At 34.6% G+C, this 19,976-nt stretch overlaps 1 long non-coding RNA gene across 5 annotated transcripts in view; it reads left to right on the forward strand.

Moving 5' to 3' along the window:
- Positions 1 to 19,976, forward strand: part of LOC131813864 (uncharacterized) — a 105,645-nt gene that overhangs the window by 61,077 nt on the left and 24,592 nt on the right. For 3 of the 5 annotated variants that reach the window (XR_009347014.1, XR_009347013.1, XR_009347017.1), the window contains exons 3-5: positions 1,084 to 1,140; positions 3,378 to 3,587; positions 7,688 to 7,831. This is a non-coding gene — a long non-coding RNA (uncharacterized LOC131813864). Of the gene's footprint in view, positions 1 to 1,083; positions 1,141 to 3,377; positions 3,588 to 7,687; positions 7,832 to 16,850; positions 18,143 to 19,976 lie in introns of those variants that run through there. The other 2 variants (XR_009347016.1, XR_009347015.1) reach the window with 2 other exon arrangements.

Below are 19,976 nucleotides of genomic sequence, written 5' to 3' on the forward strand. Positions count from 1 at the left end.
ATCATATATATATCCCCTAATTTCAGAAATACTCTTTCCTAGGCTTTTTATATACCTAATTGTTATGAAGTAGCACTGACATTTTCCCATGTACATGCCAGCTTTTGCATTCTCAGCATGGACTGAAGTGACTTGTTCCCTTGGTCAATCAATTATGTATGATAAGATGTTTTTAGCCAGTTCGTTCATTCTCATTTTATTATTCAATTAGTATAATTCATTAAAATAAACAGAAACTACTCTAGCTATTTTAATACAGGACTTGGGTACTTAAGGAATTATTTGAAGCACTCTAATCTAGGCCTTTTGAGTGACCACTTCACAACTAATCCTCTAGGGGAACAACTTGCTTTCAGACTGTCACTGGAGCTAAGCCATAGTGAGAAAACCTGTCATATTTATAAGACTAGATTATGGACTTCCAACGTCACTGGCCAGAAATTAGATAGTCACATTAAAATGCTGGAACAATTGCAACCATCTCTTGATTCAAGGAACTAGGGAATGGACATGACATTAGGATGCTGCCGTAGGAAACTTCTATCTAAGAATTTGGCTGCAACACAGGAGATACAAATACCCCACTTCTGCCTTCCAAATATCTCAAGACTGCTTCTAATTAGCAGAATTTAATTCATATCTGAAATTCTGGTTAAAGAGGGAAATGTAGTGTTCAATAGTCATTAAAAATTATGGGATAGTCAAAGCACATTGAGACATCCAATCAAAATTATCTACTATGGATAATTATGCTCTTAGTGTTTTTAAAATAATAAATAATATATAGCAGCTCTAAAAGTATCATTGTTCTTGAGATCATTGCCAGGCTTTTTTTTTTTTTTTTTTTAAGATTTGTTTATTTATTTTTAGAGAGATGGGAGTAGGGGAATGGGGCAGAGGGAGATAATCTCAAGTAGACTCCCTGCTGAATGTGGGATTCAATCCCACTATCCCAAGATCATGACCCAAACAGAAATCAAGAGTCTGTCTCTTATTTAAATGAGCCATCCAGCTGTCCCATTGCCAGACATTTTAAATTCTCATTTACATTAGACTTCCTTGAATGTATGCTTTTGGTTTCAGAAAAGAGTGTACCGACTGCCATTGTCTCGCATGAGCTCAAGTTGAGATGGAATAAGTGTAAGTAATAAATGTGTATTATATGTGTTGAAGGAATGTACTGGATAACATAAAATTAAAGTAGATGCTAAAATTTGAAAGTATCAGCTAAATTTTTAAATATTACTATCATTTTAGTTTTTTCAAATTATCCATGCAATTAGTTATCTCAGAAGACATTTATTTATCCAGTGATAGTGAGACTTGCAAATATTTTTCATAGATAGTGAGTCTCTAAATAGATTTTGAATTTCATAGAAGAGACCATTGACCTGAAATTCAAGGTATTATTGATTTGCAAGGTAGTACTCATTTTATTGTACAGTTTTATGTCTTATTTCCAGAAATATTGAGTAAGTTTGAGTAAAACTTACTCAATATTTTATTTTTATTTACTTGAGTAAAACAAAAAAAAAATTGAGTAAGAAATGGCCTTTCTCAATTTGACTTAACCTACTATCTGTGAGTTTTTAAGTCATTGGGCAAAATGATTACTGTTTTTATTATTGCAAAGTCATAGCTAAAAGCAAATTACCAAAACAATAAAAGTATTATCAAGCACGTTTTGTTGGTTCTTGATCAAAATGTTTTATGCTGAAAATACTAGGTTTGTGTGTTATTTGTAAGATAAACAAATGATCTAATTTAGCTTCAATTACATATTTCTTTCATAGACATAGCCTCATTTTTTGTCTTGTTATGGGTAATAAATTTATATAATGTCCTTAAATGACAATCAATGTAAAAAGTTAGAAAATGAAAAAAAAAATATGCTAGTGACTACAGATTCTCACAAGTGATTGAAAATTTAATGATTCATAATGACTTGGCAAATTCATGAGCAGTAGTTTAATCAAAAAATTATTGTTGACATAATTGCATGTTTAGTTAATTCCCATAAAATGCATAAAATTTATTTGCTTTGGACATTCTTGATTTGTTCTCAACCAACACATGATTCTGACTCAAATTTTTTATAAAAGAAAAAAAGTAGACTCACCAGTGATTAATTTAAAATAAGTTTAAGGCACTTAGGTGGCTTGACAGATAAGCATCTGACTCAGTTTCAGCTGAGGTCATGATCTCAGGATGGTAGGTTTGAGCCCCACCTTGGGCTCTGTACTGGGAATGGAGCCTGCATAAAATTCTCTCTCTTCCTTTCTCTCTGCCCCTTCCCACTCAATCTCTCTCTCTCTCTTAAATAATATAAAATTAATTAATTAAAATAAGTTCAATTACTTTTACATAATGTTTAACAATTCAGTGTGATTTTCAAGACTTAAATGTAATTATGTTTATCTTTCATATTTTGAAGTATATTCATTTTGAATATTGCTCACAGTTTTCAAAAATTATAGACTTTAAACATTTTTAATAAATTCATCAGCTCCGTTATATACATCATTTCTGTAAATAATGGTTAACTAAATTTGATTATCTTTTGTATACTCAGTAGTAGACGTGCTATTAGAAGCCTACTCACCCATGGTTTTGAGGGATTTTGAAGTAGAAAAGTGCACCTAACTTCCTATTCCATACTAATTTTAAGAGTTCATCACAAATAATCCTAGATTCCCATTACTATATTTTAAGAACCAATTCAATCAAATTTCTCAACTCATAACTTTGTAACAATTCTCAGTAGTATAAGCAGTGGAGAAGGTCTGAGGTTGAGAGAAGGGAACTTTGTGGACATTACAAGTTTGAGATGCTTATAAGACATTCATGCAGAAAGGTCAAATCAGCACCTCAATGGAATGGTCAAATTTGAATGTATAAATCAGAAAATCAATCAACATACAGATGGTATTTGATAGTGTGAGTGTCAATGAGCTCAACCTAGAAGATCCTGTCTACAGAAAAAAAAGAAGGCTTAAAACTAAAGCTCAGGTCAGTGCCACTTTAAGCAATTATGCAGAGGAGGAACTGCCAGAGTGGATTTCACACAACCAGGACACAACCAGGAGGAACCTGGAAGGATTTTCAGAAATGAGAGCGGATCAGTCAGCCATGTCAAATCCTTCCATGGAACTGAGTTAAATGAGGACAAATGATTTCCCCTTGGGTTTGACAAAAAGTGTGAGGTACTGGTGATATTTAAGAGATCCTTTTAATTTGGGGCCAGATATATCATTTGTAGGGCTCAGTGCAAAATGAATATGTGGTTCCTTTAGTTCAGATAGCAGGGAGAAATTGATGTTAAGGGTACTAAAATATGAAAGTTTTTTTTTCCCCATTTTTTTTTTTTCCTTCCACAGGCTCTCTCTTAAACTGTCACAGTGATTTCTGGCAATTTAATGTTGTGTTATGCAGCATGGAGATAATCACCAACAGAGTACGGATCCTTGCAGGCATCAGGGTTCCATCATCTGGCTGATGGATTCACACCTGTGTGCACAACCACTGAACTGGACTGACATCGCATGACCAGTAAGGATGAGGCAGCAAAGCCTAGTATGGGACCTTCTGTAAGTTTTCTGTTCCAACTCTTGCTTAATGGGTGACTAGCCAAAAGTTTGTAATGTCTAACTGGGACATGTTTGATACCTAGATTAGAAATGGGAGGTAGATTTGATCCTGCCACATGTCCCGCTTAATATATCATGGTGCTAGACAGCTGCTGCTATGCTCTAACCTGAGACAATAGGGAACATGCTTTCCTGACTGCACCCCTCCTAACACAGACTTCTGCTGGGGATGGCCTTGGGCAGCAGTAACTGGGAAGGGGGAGACTGGGTGGGACCTGGGTGCCAAGGGCAACAGCAGCAAATATTCTGTAATACATTCCAGAAAGTCAGGGAGGTGCTAGGAGGGATACCATGTGTTAACGATGCTCCAAGATAAGTTTATCAAGAATTTTATGATGGGCTGGAGGGAACCTGGGTGGCTCAGCTGGTTAAGCAACTGCCTTCTGCTCAGGTCATGATCCTGGAGTACTGGGATCAAATCCCACATCGGGCTCCCTGCTCAGTGAGGAGCCTGCTTCTCCCTCTGATCTCTACCTTTTCGTGCTCACTTTCTCATTCTCTCTCTCTCTCTCAAATAAATAAATAAAATATTAAAAAAACTTTCATGATGGAAACACGAGAGCATTTATTTCCAAAAGCATGTTCCCTCTGAGCATGTGGTCATATATGATTACCCTGGTCTTAAACCCAGGAAGCTGGCTCTGTTTTCTGTGGAAGGTTAGAAACTAATACTTCAAGAAAGTGGACTAGGAGATGATTGTTATCGCTGTGACGTGACCATTCTGTTTTCATCAATGGGTTTTAAATTTTAGTTCTTTTAATTTAACCCCTCCAAGTACAACTACAAACTGCAGGCAGCAGCTTAAATAGATGCTCATCAACTTGTCTTCCAAATTTTTATTTAAACGGGGTCCCTTGTGGTCTTACCTGTGTTTGTATAATTTAATGTCATACAGGAAATTGAGTATTTATGGAAAAACTTGGAAGTCCTCTCCACTGTAATGTATCTGCTCTCAGTTTCCTGGCAGTCTTGGTCAGCTTGAACTCCAGATCGTGCCTCCCTAGGACAATAAGTTAGTGCGTTTCCACTTCATTTCAAGCTGCTCCCTGATTTGAGCACTTTAGTATGTATATTGTGTTTCCTTTCCCTCGAGGGCTAAATCCATTTGCAGTAAGAAATTTTATTTGATCAAAACCTTCAAAGAGCGGGACTTGATTTATAATATTCTTGATCTGAGGGAAGGTTGGTACAATGCAAATTAATCTACCTTTGTCAGTACTGGGACTTCATTTGATATTCCGGCCAATAAAATTCAAGAAGAAATCTTCTGCAGACCTTCTTGAATGTCTGTGTCTATTTTTATAAAAATGAACAGGTAATACTAGGTACTGACCTTTCTGTTGTTCTTTTTGTCTAGATTTTGGACTGTGTTTCTAGAGCTGGGGTAGTCATTTTGTGACTAGAGAGCTCTAAGCAGGAGTTCAGAAAGCCAATGCACCACAAATGGTTGAGAAGAATGACAAAAATGGGTTAAGGTTTTGAGAGCTCCTTGACTCTCTAAGTTAGCACTTAAGTTTAATCCCAGACTAGTTGTTAGATGACAGAAGTGTACAGATACTTTTTAAGCCACAGTTTTTTGCTTTTGTGTCACTTGTAGCCAAGCTATTTCTAATAGATACAACTATTCTCTGAGTTTATCCTAGAATGTCAAATACTCAGAAGTATTGGATAAAATAACCTGGATAATTATACTTGAAATGGCAATTGTCTCGTATTTCTTGATAGTGTTCCTCTTTTCCTCTGCCTCCATTCTGCTTTCCTTGTAATTATATATTCTGGGTGTCTAGGATGTTGTTAAGTTATGTTAGAAGTCATAATCTGACTGCTCTTCTGGAGTTTCTTGCTAATATCTGTATCATTATCTCTATCTGTATCAATATTCATATATATACATCCTATTATTTCATTTCTCTGGAGAATCTAGACTAATATAGAAAGATGATAAGTAGGTAGGTAAGTAGACTTATTTTCAGAAGGTGGCTCACATGATCATGGGGGCTGGCAAGTCTGAAATTTTCAGAGCAGAATGGTAGGGGCTGGAAATTCTTTGAGTTAATGTTGCAGTCCAAAGTCCAAAGTCAGTCTGAAAGCAGAATTCTTTCCTCTTTAAGGGACCTTATACTTTTCTCTTAAAGCCTACAACTGATTGGATGAAGCCTACCCATACCACACAGTCATCTGCTTGATTCAAACTCTATTAATTTAAACGCTAATCCATACCATCTAGACTGTTGTTTGCCCAAACAGCTGTGCACCATAACCTAGCCAAGCTGATAAGCTGGCACATAAAATAAAAAATATACATACACAATGTCCATAATTCCATTGCGTATGTATATTTTTATACATACACAATGTCCATAATTCCATTGCGTGGCTATGCGAGAGTGAGGAAAAGGGAACTGCTTGCATGATTTGGGGGCTAGCTCATCATTGGAGCTCTCTATAATATTTTAGGTTTAATGTAATTGTTTTAGATTTATATGTCTCTAATTTCATACAATAGTTATGCAGTTACCTAGATGGATGACCTTTGGTTAATTTTTTCACTTTTATGAACTTTAATGTCTTCATTCATCATATAGAAAATTAAGTAATTAGTAGGGTATCTGAGAACAAAAATGAGATGATAAAAGTAAAACATTTAGACTGGTACCTATTATTTATTCAGTGTTGCATCCAAACAAGAGTTAACCATTATCATCATCACTATAATTTCATTAGATTTAAAGGCAGTATATTATGAATTAGGAAATATGTTTGTGAGAAGAGCTATGTTAAAGATCAAATCCTCACTTAAGCTCCCTATATTTCTGTTGGAAATATGAAGCACATTTTAGTGCAAAGGAAAGAAGCCATGGGGATGTTTCAGGAAACCATTGCTTCTGTCTAGAAGCAGGAAAGTGAGAATCAGACTGTCAAGAATGCACATGGCAATGCAAAACCAGACAAACTAAAAGGATTTTTAAAAGATACATAACTGGGGTGTCTGGGTCACTCGGTTGGTTAAATGTTTGATTCTTGATTTTGGTTTAGGTTATGATCTCAGGGTTGTGAGACTGAGCTCCCATCAGGCTCCATGTTTAGGGGGCAGTGTGCTTAGGATTCTCTCCCCACTACCCCGTGTCATTCCACTGCCCCTCCCCCTGCTCACACATACTCTTTCTCTTAAAAAAAAATAATAAATGAATTTTAAAAAATTGAATATATGTGTGGAATGGAGACAGACAATCTTAAAAATTGAAATCAGGTGTCGGAAGATGTAACTAAAATAATGAGAAGAGTAAGAGAAGGAGAAGGACTTTATAAGTTCATTTTATTGTCAGCATGCCCAAGTGAATTGTTAATTATATTTTGGTTATTATATTAGTTTTTCATTGCTACTGTAAAATATTGCCAAACTTGATGACTAAAAATAACAGACTTACCTTTTTATATTTCTAAGTACCAAAAGTCCTAAATGGATCTCACAGGACTCCAGTCAAAGCATTGGCAAGTCTAGGTTCCTTCCAGAGGTCCTAGGGAGAAAAAAAACCCATTTATTTATTTTTCCAGTTTCAAGGGACTGTACAGATCCCTTGGCTCATGACTTCTGCCCTTTCAGAGACAGGAACTGCTAATTGGGTCTATTTTATGTAACATTTCTGATGGTGCTGCTGTCTCCTCTGACTTTCGAGGACTCATGTTTACTTTGAGTCCACCTAGATAATCAAGGATAATTCCCTTATTTTCATGTCTGCTGATTAGCAACCTGAATTCCATTTCCAACTTTAATTTCCTTTGCCATGTAATATAATGGATTCACAGATCCTAGGATTAAGATGTGGATATGTTTGAGGAGTCATCACGCTGCCTAAAAGAAGCATGTTATATATAAAGCTCTTATATTAAATACATCATTATTTTAAAAGATTATCTTGAGGAAAATGATAACTAGAGTTGGGAGGGGACAAATAATAGGGGCAGGGAGTGAGGGATGAAATTGATAAGTGCTACAGTACCCAGCTCTCTCTAATAATGTCCATTGTTTTATATGAAGGAAGAAGGCGGGCAGGCAGGAAGGAAGGAAAGAAGGGAGAGAGAGAGAGAGAAAGGGAAAGAAAGAAGAAAGAAAAAATGAAGAGAAAGAAAGAAGAAAATAGAAGAAGAAAGAGAGAAAAGAAAGGAAGAAAGGATGGATCAGGTAACTATCTCAGAACAGATATATTCAATAATTTCCAAGTAAGTAGAATGTGAAGCTTTACAGCAACTTAAACAGCAATTAAACATAAGAACATTATAGTTCCATTTCTTAAAAAATACACCTAAGACAGAGTAATAGCATCAATAAATAAAATAACCTATAATTTAAAAAAATGAGGCATTTCAAACTTATTGGATCTGTAAAACTTTGAAAACATCTTGCAAAATGATTATATAGAATAAGTTCAAATAATTCCATGCTTTATAATGATAGCCACTTAATTTTAGGATGCTTTGTGAAGCTATAGATGTTGGAAAGTTAAAAAGTCTCTGTCTATATTTATTATTTATTTATTTGTTTATTTTAATTTCTAGCTTTAAAAGAGCATAATTTCAAATGCCAAGGCTTAGAACTCTGGGATGGGAAATGTATATGTTTACTTTTTGTACTATGTGTTTTAATGGCATCATTTAAACTCTAATTATGCATGAAATTATATTGGATTTCTTGCTAAATGCAAAGGATGAAATGTTTTCATGATTCATTCTTTCTTTGGTAAACATTTCTAAAACTGTATTGCTGATACAGCTCATCAACTAAACCTTATGAGAAATGAAATGTATGGGAGGAAAACACTAATTAGGGAGATTTTCTTTCCCAAATACACATGTGGAACTCCTATTAATGTCAATCACAAGGAGATGTCTTTCTGCCGAACACCCCAGGTAAGAACACATCTTCCCTTGTCTTTCCAATTATAAACACAACAGTTTTTTTTTAAATTGTTAACAAGATGACTACATTCTATAAAACTTCGGTTTCCACAAAAAGTATATGATTTAAGCTGAAGTATATTCAGATAATATTTATATTATGAAATGCATTTTTCAAAAGCAATTTTGAATTAATTTGCTTTATGATGGTCTTATTAGCATCATTTCTGTAACTGAATTTTCCAGTGAATATTAGCTAAGATTTACCGTTAGTTTTGGGGGAAAGTAGCATACTTGATTCTTTGTACGTTATTTTTAAGTGATTATGTTTGAACTGAATACTACTGAATATTACAATGTAGACTACATAGGTGTTCTCCATAATCTATAAACACTGCAGTGCACTAATTTAATATACAACTTACTGAATATTTAGGGATTTCACCATGCTGTGGTAATGTGTAAAATCACTCTGAATACTACACAATATATGAATGCATACTGTTACTCTTGTTTAGGACAAAAAAGAAAAGAGAGAACAAAAAAGAAGCAGTGTGTTCTACCAAAAATACACATAACTCTGCTTATAAGCTAATTCTTAAAAGGTATGCAAAAAAATATTAAATTATATCAACAAAGATTAATTTCTCCACAGATAGTAAAAATTACTTCCAGTCATTCAGACTGCTTTGTGTGTATTGCATGGATTTCAGTCAGAGTTCCCCAGAGAAACGTAACTAATACATTATATCCTATCATATAGGCTGAGATCTAGCAGCCGGTGAAATAGGAACAATGGTACATAGTTCAGTCCTAGGCTAAAGTCCTGCCAGAGCTCCTATGTTGAAGACAGGAGAACATGGGTGGATGTCACAGCTAAATAACATGTAGAATTTGGCCTTCTTTCACTTTCTTGTTTATTTAGGCCCCCAATGGATTGGATGGTATTCACCCAAATTCGTGAAAGTGTATCTTCTTTACTCAGTCTACTGATTCAAATGCTAGTCTATTCTGGAAACATGCTCACAGACACACCCCAAAATAATACTTGCCAGTTCTCTGCGCACCCCTTAGCTCAGTCAAGCTGACGCATAAAATTAACTTTTACACATAGTGACTCCAAAATATTGCAGGCTCAAAAACTCCAGGGCATATGCAGTAACCATGATATTATTTATCATTTATATTGGGTATAGGGATGATGGCTTAAAATTTATTTGGAAGAGCATTATGAAGATATTTTATCCTAATTCTTACTAACTCACCAGCATGTGCTTAACAAATTGGGTGTCTTTATAGAAGACCTGTAAAAATGTTTAAGTCATTTAAAAAGGGATTGGTTGAGCTTTCGGTTTTAGTTCCAACATGTAAAGATCTTGGCAGTTGACATGCCCACCTTCACAACAAGAAATAATTTGGACAAACAGACCTATTAGATAACTAAATTTGCAGGGCAAAATCTGACATCAAAATCTGGAGACAGGAAAATCCAGAGAGTCATAACCAACATCTGCTTCCCTGGAGCACAAGCTGCTGGAACAATATATTTGTAGAGATATGTAAATAGAATCTTTAACAAGTTGCTGCAAGTTTCGTGTGGACTAGCCGGAGAAATAGACATTTCAGGGGCTGCAATCAGGAAGTATCCTGCACTTTCATGGGTTTTATCTCCAGGAACCCCATTAGGAGCTCATGTTTAAGAGCCAAGAAAGATACTCTGGTGATTCTGACAGGTCAGGGGAGGAATAATCTTTCTACTACAAGACCAGAACCTACTCCACAAAAGCCTGCCTTCCAGGAGGGAAAACTTCATCAGAACCCTGTCCCAGAGCTGTGAGGGGAGGGCATTCCTCTCATTTTGTTAAAAGTAAAGGAATGGAGAAAGAGTCAACATGTTAACACCAGCTGGAGTAATTTCAGAAAAAGCTGACTTTAGAGCAAGGAAAATTACCAGTACATTGAAAAGCTTACTATATAATGATTATGTTGTCAGTACTCCAAAAAGTGATACCAATGTTAGATCTGTATGCACCTAATAACAGAGGATCACAATACAGGAGACAAGAAACTGATAAAACTACAGGGAAAATAGATAAACATGCTGTTATACTTGGAGAATTCAGTACCTCCCGTAACTGGTAGATCAAGCAGGCATACATTAGTAAGGATATAGTTGACTTGAAGAGCCTTATCAACCAACTTGATCTGATTAAAATCTATACAGCATATTGTCTAACAACAGCAAAATAAAATTTACTTCCAAACATGGAGAGAATATTTACCAAGATAGAACTACTTTTGGTCATAACACCTTAACAAATTTGAAGAAGTAAAAATTGTTCAAAATGCATTCTCAGAAAACAGAATTATCTAGAAGTCAACAGAAAGACAGCTGGAAAATTTCAAAGTATTTGGTAGTTAAACAACATGTTGCAAAATAGCACATGGGCCAAAGAAAATGTCTGAAAAGAAATTTAAAATATTTTGAACTAATTTTAAATGCAAGGTACAACACTATATGAGATAGCAAAGGCAGGAAGACAGTGCTGGGGAATTTATAATGTTAAATGCATATATTAGAAATGAGACAGATCTGAAATCACTAAATTCTATGACACAAAGCTAAACCATTTTGCTTCCATGACAAGAAATTAAAGACAGAAGAGAAACTTAAGCTAAAAACAAGTAGAAGAAAAGAAATAATAAAACTTAAAGCTGACATTAATAAAACTGAAAACAGGAAAACGATAAGAGAAAATCAACAAAACCAAAAGCTGTTTGAAAAGATCAGTAAAACTGATAACATTCTAGTCAAGCTATCCAACAAAGACACAACTGTCAATATCAGAAAAGAATGAACAGTCATCACTCTTAATCTCATGAGCAGGAATAAAAAAAGGTAATAAAGAAATGTAAGGAATAATTCTATGCCCACAAATAATTTAGATGAAATGGAACAGTTCCTTGAAGGACACAAACTACCAAAATTTCATACAAGGATAAATAGGTTACGTCGATAGCCCTGTATTTATTAAAGAGGTTTAATCAAAAAAAAAAAAAAAAGATTTAATCAATAATTAACTTAAAAAGAACTTTCAAAAAACTAATCAACTGGTCCATACAATATCACTGGAGAGTTCACTGAAGAAAGAAATTATATCAATTCTACACAAAACAAAAGCAGAAAGAACTTCCTAATAGACCATGTGAGCCACCTCTTCTAAGACTTCAAACTTCAATGTTCCCAAAAGACATTACTAACCTGAAACACTGTGGAACATCTCTCATGAACATAAACTCAAAGATCCTCAACAAAATATTAGCATATTGATTTAAAAATTTACAAACAGAAGTATACAAAATGAACAAGAGGGATTTTATTCTAACTCTACAAGGCTGATTCAACATTCAGAAATTAATCAGTATAATCAGCCACACACACAGATTAAAGAAGAATCTACTGATAATATCAATGAACACCTAACATCCATTCATGATCGAAATTCTCTTCAAACTAGGAAAGAAAGGAAACTTCCTCAATTTGTTTAAAAACAACTTAAAAGCAAAACAAAACTATAGTTGACTTCACAGGTAATTGTGAGAGATAGACAATTTCCCTTTAGATCAGAAGCAATTCAAGTATGTCCAATCTCATCACTCCTACCAACATCCTACTGGAATTCTTAGCTGGTACAATAGGACCAAAAAAAGGAGGGGGGGAATGAAAGTTTACAGATTAGAAAAGAAAAAATAAACTTATCTCTGTTTGCAGATGACATAATTTCTTATCCAGAAAATCCAAAAGAATAAGCAACAATAAAAGTGAAAGTTCTGGAAATAATAAAGACATTACATAATACAGAGTTAATGTACAAAATCAACTGCTTTCCTATATACTGGCAACAACTCATTAGAATTTGAAAGAAAATATATCATTTAAAGTAGCAGCCTGAAAAATGAAATAGGTATTAACCTCACAAGATATGTTAGGGTCTGCATATGAAAATCGGTAAATACTGAAGAAAAATTATCAAAGAAGATCTAAATAAATTAAGAGATATTCTAGTTCATTGATTGGAAGACTCACTACTGTTAAGATGTCATTTCTTACTAAATGGTGCTGAAATAAGCAGACATCTGTATGAGAAAAAAATATTGGCACAGACCTCACATCTTTCACAAATATTAACTCAAAATGGATCATAGACCTAGACATAAAATGTACTATTATGAAAATTCTCTAAAAAATAGGAAAAAAGCCTATATTCCTTCAAGTTTGATTTTAATTCCAACAGCATAATCCATGAAGGAGATGGCCATAAGCTGCATTTTATTAAAATTTTAAATTCTGCTCTGTAGAATACACCATTAAGAGAATAAAAATACAAGCCATAAACTGAGAGAATATATTATAAAATAGATGTCTAATGAGGGACATGTATCCATAATATTTGAAAGACCACAAATAATACTAACACAAGCATCCTAATTACATTTAGTCTCCTAACATAAGATGCTAATATATAATTGAGGATCCTAGATGTGTAGTATATGAGCATATTCTGTACTGTGTATACAACAACTCTATAAATCTGTAACTGTTTTTAATTTCTTTTAAGTTTATTACAAAAGAAAGTAATTCAAGAGGCTGAAAGACCATTAAGACCAATTGTCCTTTCCTGACTTCTCACCCATTATTGTGGCAGAATTAGGGCCTGCCACAGGAGAATGAGGATGGCATCACCCAAGCAGTCAAAGGAAATTAGAGCAAACAACTTTGTCATGATTGAACTAGAGTTGCACTCCAAACGTTTAAATGTGTCTGTGCAGTGACATATAGCCATAAAATATGCATGGCCATAGACATACTGATTGGTGAAGATTCCAGGTCTCTGAAATGAAGATTCTGAAGTTCAGAGTGGGGCAATCAAGACTAGATCAAATTCAAATCTTACCTCTGAATAAACGTGTTTTGTTTTAAGAAGGCCACCTATTAAGTGTAATATGTAAACACAACAGTAAACCATGGATTAAATAGAGAAAGAAAATTAGCCAGGAAGGGTACTTAATAAATATTAATTGAGTGAATCAACAGATATCTCAACTTGTGACTCTAGCTTGACAATACTATTCACAAATTATATGGAAAACACTAATGAAAAAAGTTTAAGTTGGAAATTTTTATGTTTTAAATTATTTTCTCTAAGGTAGTGCGTTTGTAACTGGATAAGGGAACATTTAAGCATAAGAAAAAACCATAAGAGTCTTTTTGCCCTCAAGAGAAATGAAGGCATGAGTGATACTAAAAGCGGGGATGGGGAGGATGGGCAGGATGGGCAAGGAGAACAGAATGGGGAGCATTTGATAACTTAGTAAATACAGAGAGTACAGAGTGAGAGAGATGGTGAAATTAAAGAATTGATTCTCTGCCCTTTACTGTTTTCTGACAGGCCATCCATGTAGAAGGCAATGCTGGTGGATCATAACTCAGATATTTAAATTATATTATGCTTCAGACTTAATGAGATTGGTCCAGAGGGAAATTTAGGGGATCTTTATGTTGTGACAGAGTGTTCATTAGCCATGGTAATAGCTGATTTTAAAGATCATTTGTTTTCTGTGAAAAGGAAAAAATATATATATAGTGTGTTTAAGTGGTTGTACTGATGTTCCGTTTTGACAATAATTACTACACAATTTTGAAGGGAAATTGGTCATTTGCAACTTGTAATGACAAATCTTAATCCTGTAATAACTGCAAATGTACTCCATTACATGTGTAATTGGCAGTAATCTGTAGCCAAGCACTGGTCCAGAAAGACAACAGTTGAGGACAAAATTCTCATTTCCTAGATGCATAGTGTTCCTTGAAATAAATAGCCTAATAACTCCAGTTATCGAACTATACATTCTTTTATAATGATATTAATATGCATTTCTTTATAATGTTCACATTTGTATTCAACTATCTGAAAAGACTAGGCAGTTGCCTTAATGAAATTCTCATCATTTACATTGAGGTTAAGGATATGCACTGCTTTGTATCTCAGTTTGGTTCTACATCATCTTTTATTGCCAATGTCGTGCCTTTAAATCAGTGCCATGTAATGAGGGCTTCATGGATATTAAACTCATCACCCACAAAAAAGTGGTCTAGTAACACACCAACAGTTACATACAGGTCAGTGTTATGACCAGCTTCCTAAACACTTAAGAAAATTGGTGCAGTGATGAGAAATACTCTCAGGAACAGGAAAATTAATGAATATTTCTGGTGGCCACATTTAGTCATGATTGGTCAGTTCCCTTTCTTTTAAAGCTAGCAAATCTCATATGCTCCAGACAAGCGTAGCACCAGAAATTTTTGTTATACACAGTTTTTTGTTTTCCTTTAAGAGGATAGATGCTTAAAGACATATTTTTTACTTCTTATCTTTTTTATTTTTTTAAACTATTTTCACAAGGATGAATTTGTATGTAGGCCTGTAAATGTACATTGGACAAGGTTAAAATTCCTTTGATTACCATCCTTAATAGAACTCCCTGCTTATTTACCCAGACACAATCACATTTATGATTTTGGTGGATATATTTTCAGATTTCTTTCTAAAGTTTTAAACACACACAAGTACACACACGCACACACACTTTCTGAAGTTTAAACGTGGCATATATCTAAATAAAGTTTTAAAGAAGGTTTACAAAGTGTATATGAGTCATTCTGGTAACACCTTTATAATATATATACACTCTGTGTCTGTTTTGGTGCCAGTACCATACTGTCTTGATGATGACAGCTTTGTAATAGAGCTTGAAGTCTGGAATTGTGATGGCACCAACTTTGGCTTTCTTTTTCAATATTCCTTTGGCTATTCAAGGTCTTTTCTGGTTCCATATAAATTTTAAGATTATTTGTTCTATTTCTCTGAAAAAAATGGATTAGGTAGAATAAACATTTTCACAGTTTTTGTTCTTCCATCCAAGAGCAGGGAACATTTTTACATTTCTTCGTGTCTTCCTCAATTTTTTTCATGAGTACTTTATAGTTTTCTGAGTGTAGATTCTTTGCCTCTTTGGTTAGGCTTATTCCTAGGTATCTTACGGTTTTGGGTGCAACTGCAAATGGGACTGACTCCTTAATTTCTCTTTCTTCAGCCTTGTTGTTGGTGTAAAGAAATGCAGCTGATTTTTGTGCATTGATTTTATATCCTAACACTTTACTGAATTCCTGTACAAGTTCTAGCAGTTTTGGAGTGGAGGCTTTTGGGTTTTCCACATATAGTATCATATCATCTGCAAAGAGTGATAGTTTGACTTCTTTGCCTATTTGGATGCCTTTAATTTCTTTTTGTTGTCTGATTGCTGAGGCTAGGACCTCTAGTACTATGTTGAATAGCAGTAGTGATAATGGACATCCCTGCCGTGTTCCTGACCTTAGTGGAAAAGCTTTCAGTTTTTCTCCATTGAGAATGATATTTGCAGTGGGTTTTTCAGAGATGGCTTTGATAATATTGAGGTATGTGCCCTTTATCCCTACACTTTGAAGAATTTTGATCAGGAAGGGATGTTGTACTTTGTCAAATGCTTTTTCAGCATATATTGAGAGTATCGTATGTTTTTTGTTCTTTCTTTTATTAATGTATTGTATCACATTGATTGATTTACGGATGTTGAACCAACCTTGCAGCCCTGGAATAAATCCCACTTGGTCGTGGTGAATAATCCTTTTAATGTACTGTTGGATCCTATTGGCTAGTATTTTGGTGAGAATTTTCACATCTGTGTTCATCAAGGAGATTAGTCTGTAATTCTCTCATTAAAATTTTTTTTTAAATTTTTTTTTATTTTTTAAACATTTTATTTATTTATTTGGCAGACAGATCACAATTAGGCAGAGAAGCAGGCAGAGAGAGAGGAGGAAGCAGGCTCCCCACTGAGCAGAGAGCCTGATGCTGGGGCTTGATCCCAGGACCCTGAGATCATGACCTGAGCTGAAGGCAGAGGCTTTAACCAAATGAGCCACCCAGGCACCCCCAGTAATTCTCTTTTTTGGTCGAATCCTTGTCTGGTTTTGGGATCAAGGTGATGCTGGCCTCATAAAGTTAGTTTGGAAGTTTTCCTTCCATTTCTATTTTTTGAAACAGTTTCAGGAGAAAAAGAATTAATTCTTCTTTAAATGTTTGGTTGAATTCCCCTGGGAAACCGTCTGGCCCTGAGCTTTTGTTTGTTTGGAGATTTTTGATGACTGTTTCAATCTCCTTACTGGTTATGGGTCTGTTCAAGTTTTCTATTTCTTCCTGGTTCAGTTGTGGTAGATCAATGCAGCAGAACAGAGAGCTCAGAAATAGACCCTCAACTCTATGGTCAACTAATCTTTGACAAAGCAGGAAAGAATGTCCAATGGAAAAAAAAAAAAAAACAGCCTCTTCAACAAATGGTGCTGGGAAAATTGGACATCCCCATGAAGAAAAATGAAATTGGACCACTTCCTTACACCATACACAAAAATAGAGTCAAAATGGATGAAGGACCTCAAGGTGAGAAAGGAATCTCAAAATCCTTGAGGAGAACACAGGCAGCAACCTCTTTGACCTCAGCCCCAGCAACATCTTCCTAGGAACATTGCCAAAGGCAATGGAAGAAAGGGCAAAAATGAACTATTGGCATTTCATCAAGATCAAAAGCTTTGGCACAGCAAAGGAAACAGTTAACAAAACCAAAAGACAACTGACAGAATGGGAGAAGATATTTGCAAACGACATATCAGATAAAGGGCTAATATCCAAAATCTATAAAGAGCTTAGCAAATTCAACACCCAAAGCAGAAATAATCCAATCAAGAAATGGGCAGAGGACATGAACAGACTTCTGCAGAGAAGACATCCAGATGGCCAACAGACACATGAAAAAATGCTCCACATCTCTCAGCATCAGGGAAATACAAAACAAAACCACAATGAGATACCACCTCACACCAGTCCGAATGGCTAAAATTAACAAGTCAGGAAATGACAGATGCTGGTGAGGATGTGGAGAAAGGGGAATCCTCCGACACTGCTGGTGGGAATGCAAGCTGGTGCAGCCTCTCTGGAAAACAGTGTGGAGTTTCCTCAAAAAACTGAAAATAGAGCTGCCCTATGACCCAGCGATTGCACTGCTGGGTATATATCCTAAAGATACAAACATGGTGCTCTGAAGGGGGACGTGCACACGAATGTTTATAGCAGCAATGTCCACAATAGCCAAACTGTGGAAAGAACCTAGATGTCCATCAACAGATGAATAGAAAAAGAATATGTTGTATATATACACACAATGGAATACTATGCAGCCATCAAAAGAAATGAAATCTTGCCATTTGTGACGATGTGGATGGAACTAGAGGGTATTGTGCTTAGCGAAGTGAGTCATTCGGAGAAAGACAACTATCATATGATCTCCCTGATATGAGGAAGTGGAGATGCAACATGGGGGGGGTTGGGGGGTAGGAAAAGAAAAACTGAAAAAAGATGGGATTGGGAGGGAGAGAAACCATAAAAGACTCAATCTCAAAAAACAGACTGAAGGTTGCTGGGGTGAGTGGGGACGGGAGAGGGTGGTGGGGATATAGACATTGGGGAGGGTATGTGCTATGATGAGTGCTGTGAAATGTGTAAACTTGGCGAGTCATCGACCTGTGCCCCTGGGATAAAAACTTATTATATGTTTATTAAACATTTAAAAATAAATAAATAAAGAATCGTAAAACAAAACAAAACAAAAATATATATATATACAAACTCTGAAAATAGAAGTGTTTATGTGCAAAAGAGACCTATATAAGAATGTATTGTTATGTAATTTACATTGCTTATAATAGCATTTATAATTTGGAAATAACCTTAATGCATTTGGTTAAGAGAATTGCTGAAATATTCTAGTATTTACAGATATAAAATCCATATAAAATCACATATAGAAATTATATTTATCACATGTAGAAGTAATATTTAATATTCAATGATAATAAAGTTCTTGAAATGTACTAACATGGAAAACTGTATGGTTGCAAATTTTACTAAATGATACCTTACCTACAAAAAAGTAATTCAAAATGGATTATAGTATTAAATATAAGATCCAAAACTATACAACTTCAAGAAGAAGACTTAAGATAAAATCTCTGTGATTGGATAAAGAATTTATATGGAGGCAATGACTCTACAGGGGACATGAGGCTAGACAAGAAGCTCTGTTCAAATAATGACATTCTTAGTAGTTTGTTAAGCACTTCTGGACTCTCCCTTTCTGCTATTACATAAAAATAAAGATGGAAATTAATACATAATTACAAGGAAGTTTCTATATTAATTTTAAATTTATAAATAGAATATCTCAGATATACTCTGAGTTTGGGATGACATGTAATTGTTAAGACATTAATATCTATCTATCTATATATGAAGATACATAAAGATATATATATATTATCTTGAATTTAACATCTCATTTCTGGACCAAGGCAGATTATTATCATTTTAGCAGTGGCATCATCAGCTCTACATATGATGAAATATTCACAGTTCTCCAAATATGACAGGAGATTTAATAGAGCAGGATGTGTTCTCATGATAGCTCAAATGATAGAGTGAAATATGATTAATTAAAATTATACTGGAAATTTTAGGCCAAATAAATAAAGACTTCCAGTTATCTAGTTTAGAGAGGAAAGATAAAGCTTTATTTGCCCGTGACATAATCTGGTTGTAATTAAATTCCAAAGGAACACACACACGCACACACACGCGTGCGTGCATGCACATGCGCATGAGCACACACACACCTCTACTAAAACTAATAAAGCAAGGTTACATAAGAAATCACCTTCATGGATTGGAAACCTCATTATATCCAGATGGCAATTCTTAAATTGATGTATAGATTCAACGTGTTCTTTATGAAAATTCAACAGAGTTTTTGCAAAAAAAGTCAAGCTCATCCTAAAATGTATATAATAATTCCAATAACTTATGATAACCAAAATTATTCTGAAAATATGATCAAAATTGAGGGATCTATATTACCCAATTTCAAAATTTCCTATGAAGCTACAGTAACAATATAATGTAGTGTTTCTATAAGGATAGGCATGTAGTCAATGGAATAAAATTGACAATTGGAAAGAATCCTTACATTTATTTTTAACAACAGTGCCAAGACAATCTGGTGAAGAAAGGATAAGTGTTTTTTGTTGCTGCTGTTGTTTTACAAATGATGCTGAAAAAATTGGATACCTGTATGCAAAGAAGTAAGCTTAGATCTTTATCTCAGTTAACAAAAAAGTAATTCAAAATGGATCATAGAATTAAATATAAAATTCCAAACTATACAACTTCTAGAAGAAAAACTTAAGATAAAATCTTTGTGACCATGGATAGCAAAGAGTTCTTAAA

Source organism: Mustela lutreola, chromosome 13 (genome assembly GCF_030435805.1).
Source record: "Mustela lutreola isolate mMusLut2 chromosome 13, mMusLut2.pri, whole genome shotgun sequence".
NCBI classification, from domain to species: Eukaryota; Metazoa; Chordata; class Mammalia; order Carnivora; family Mustelidae; genus Mustela; species Mustela lutreola.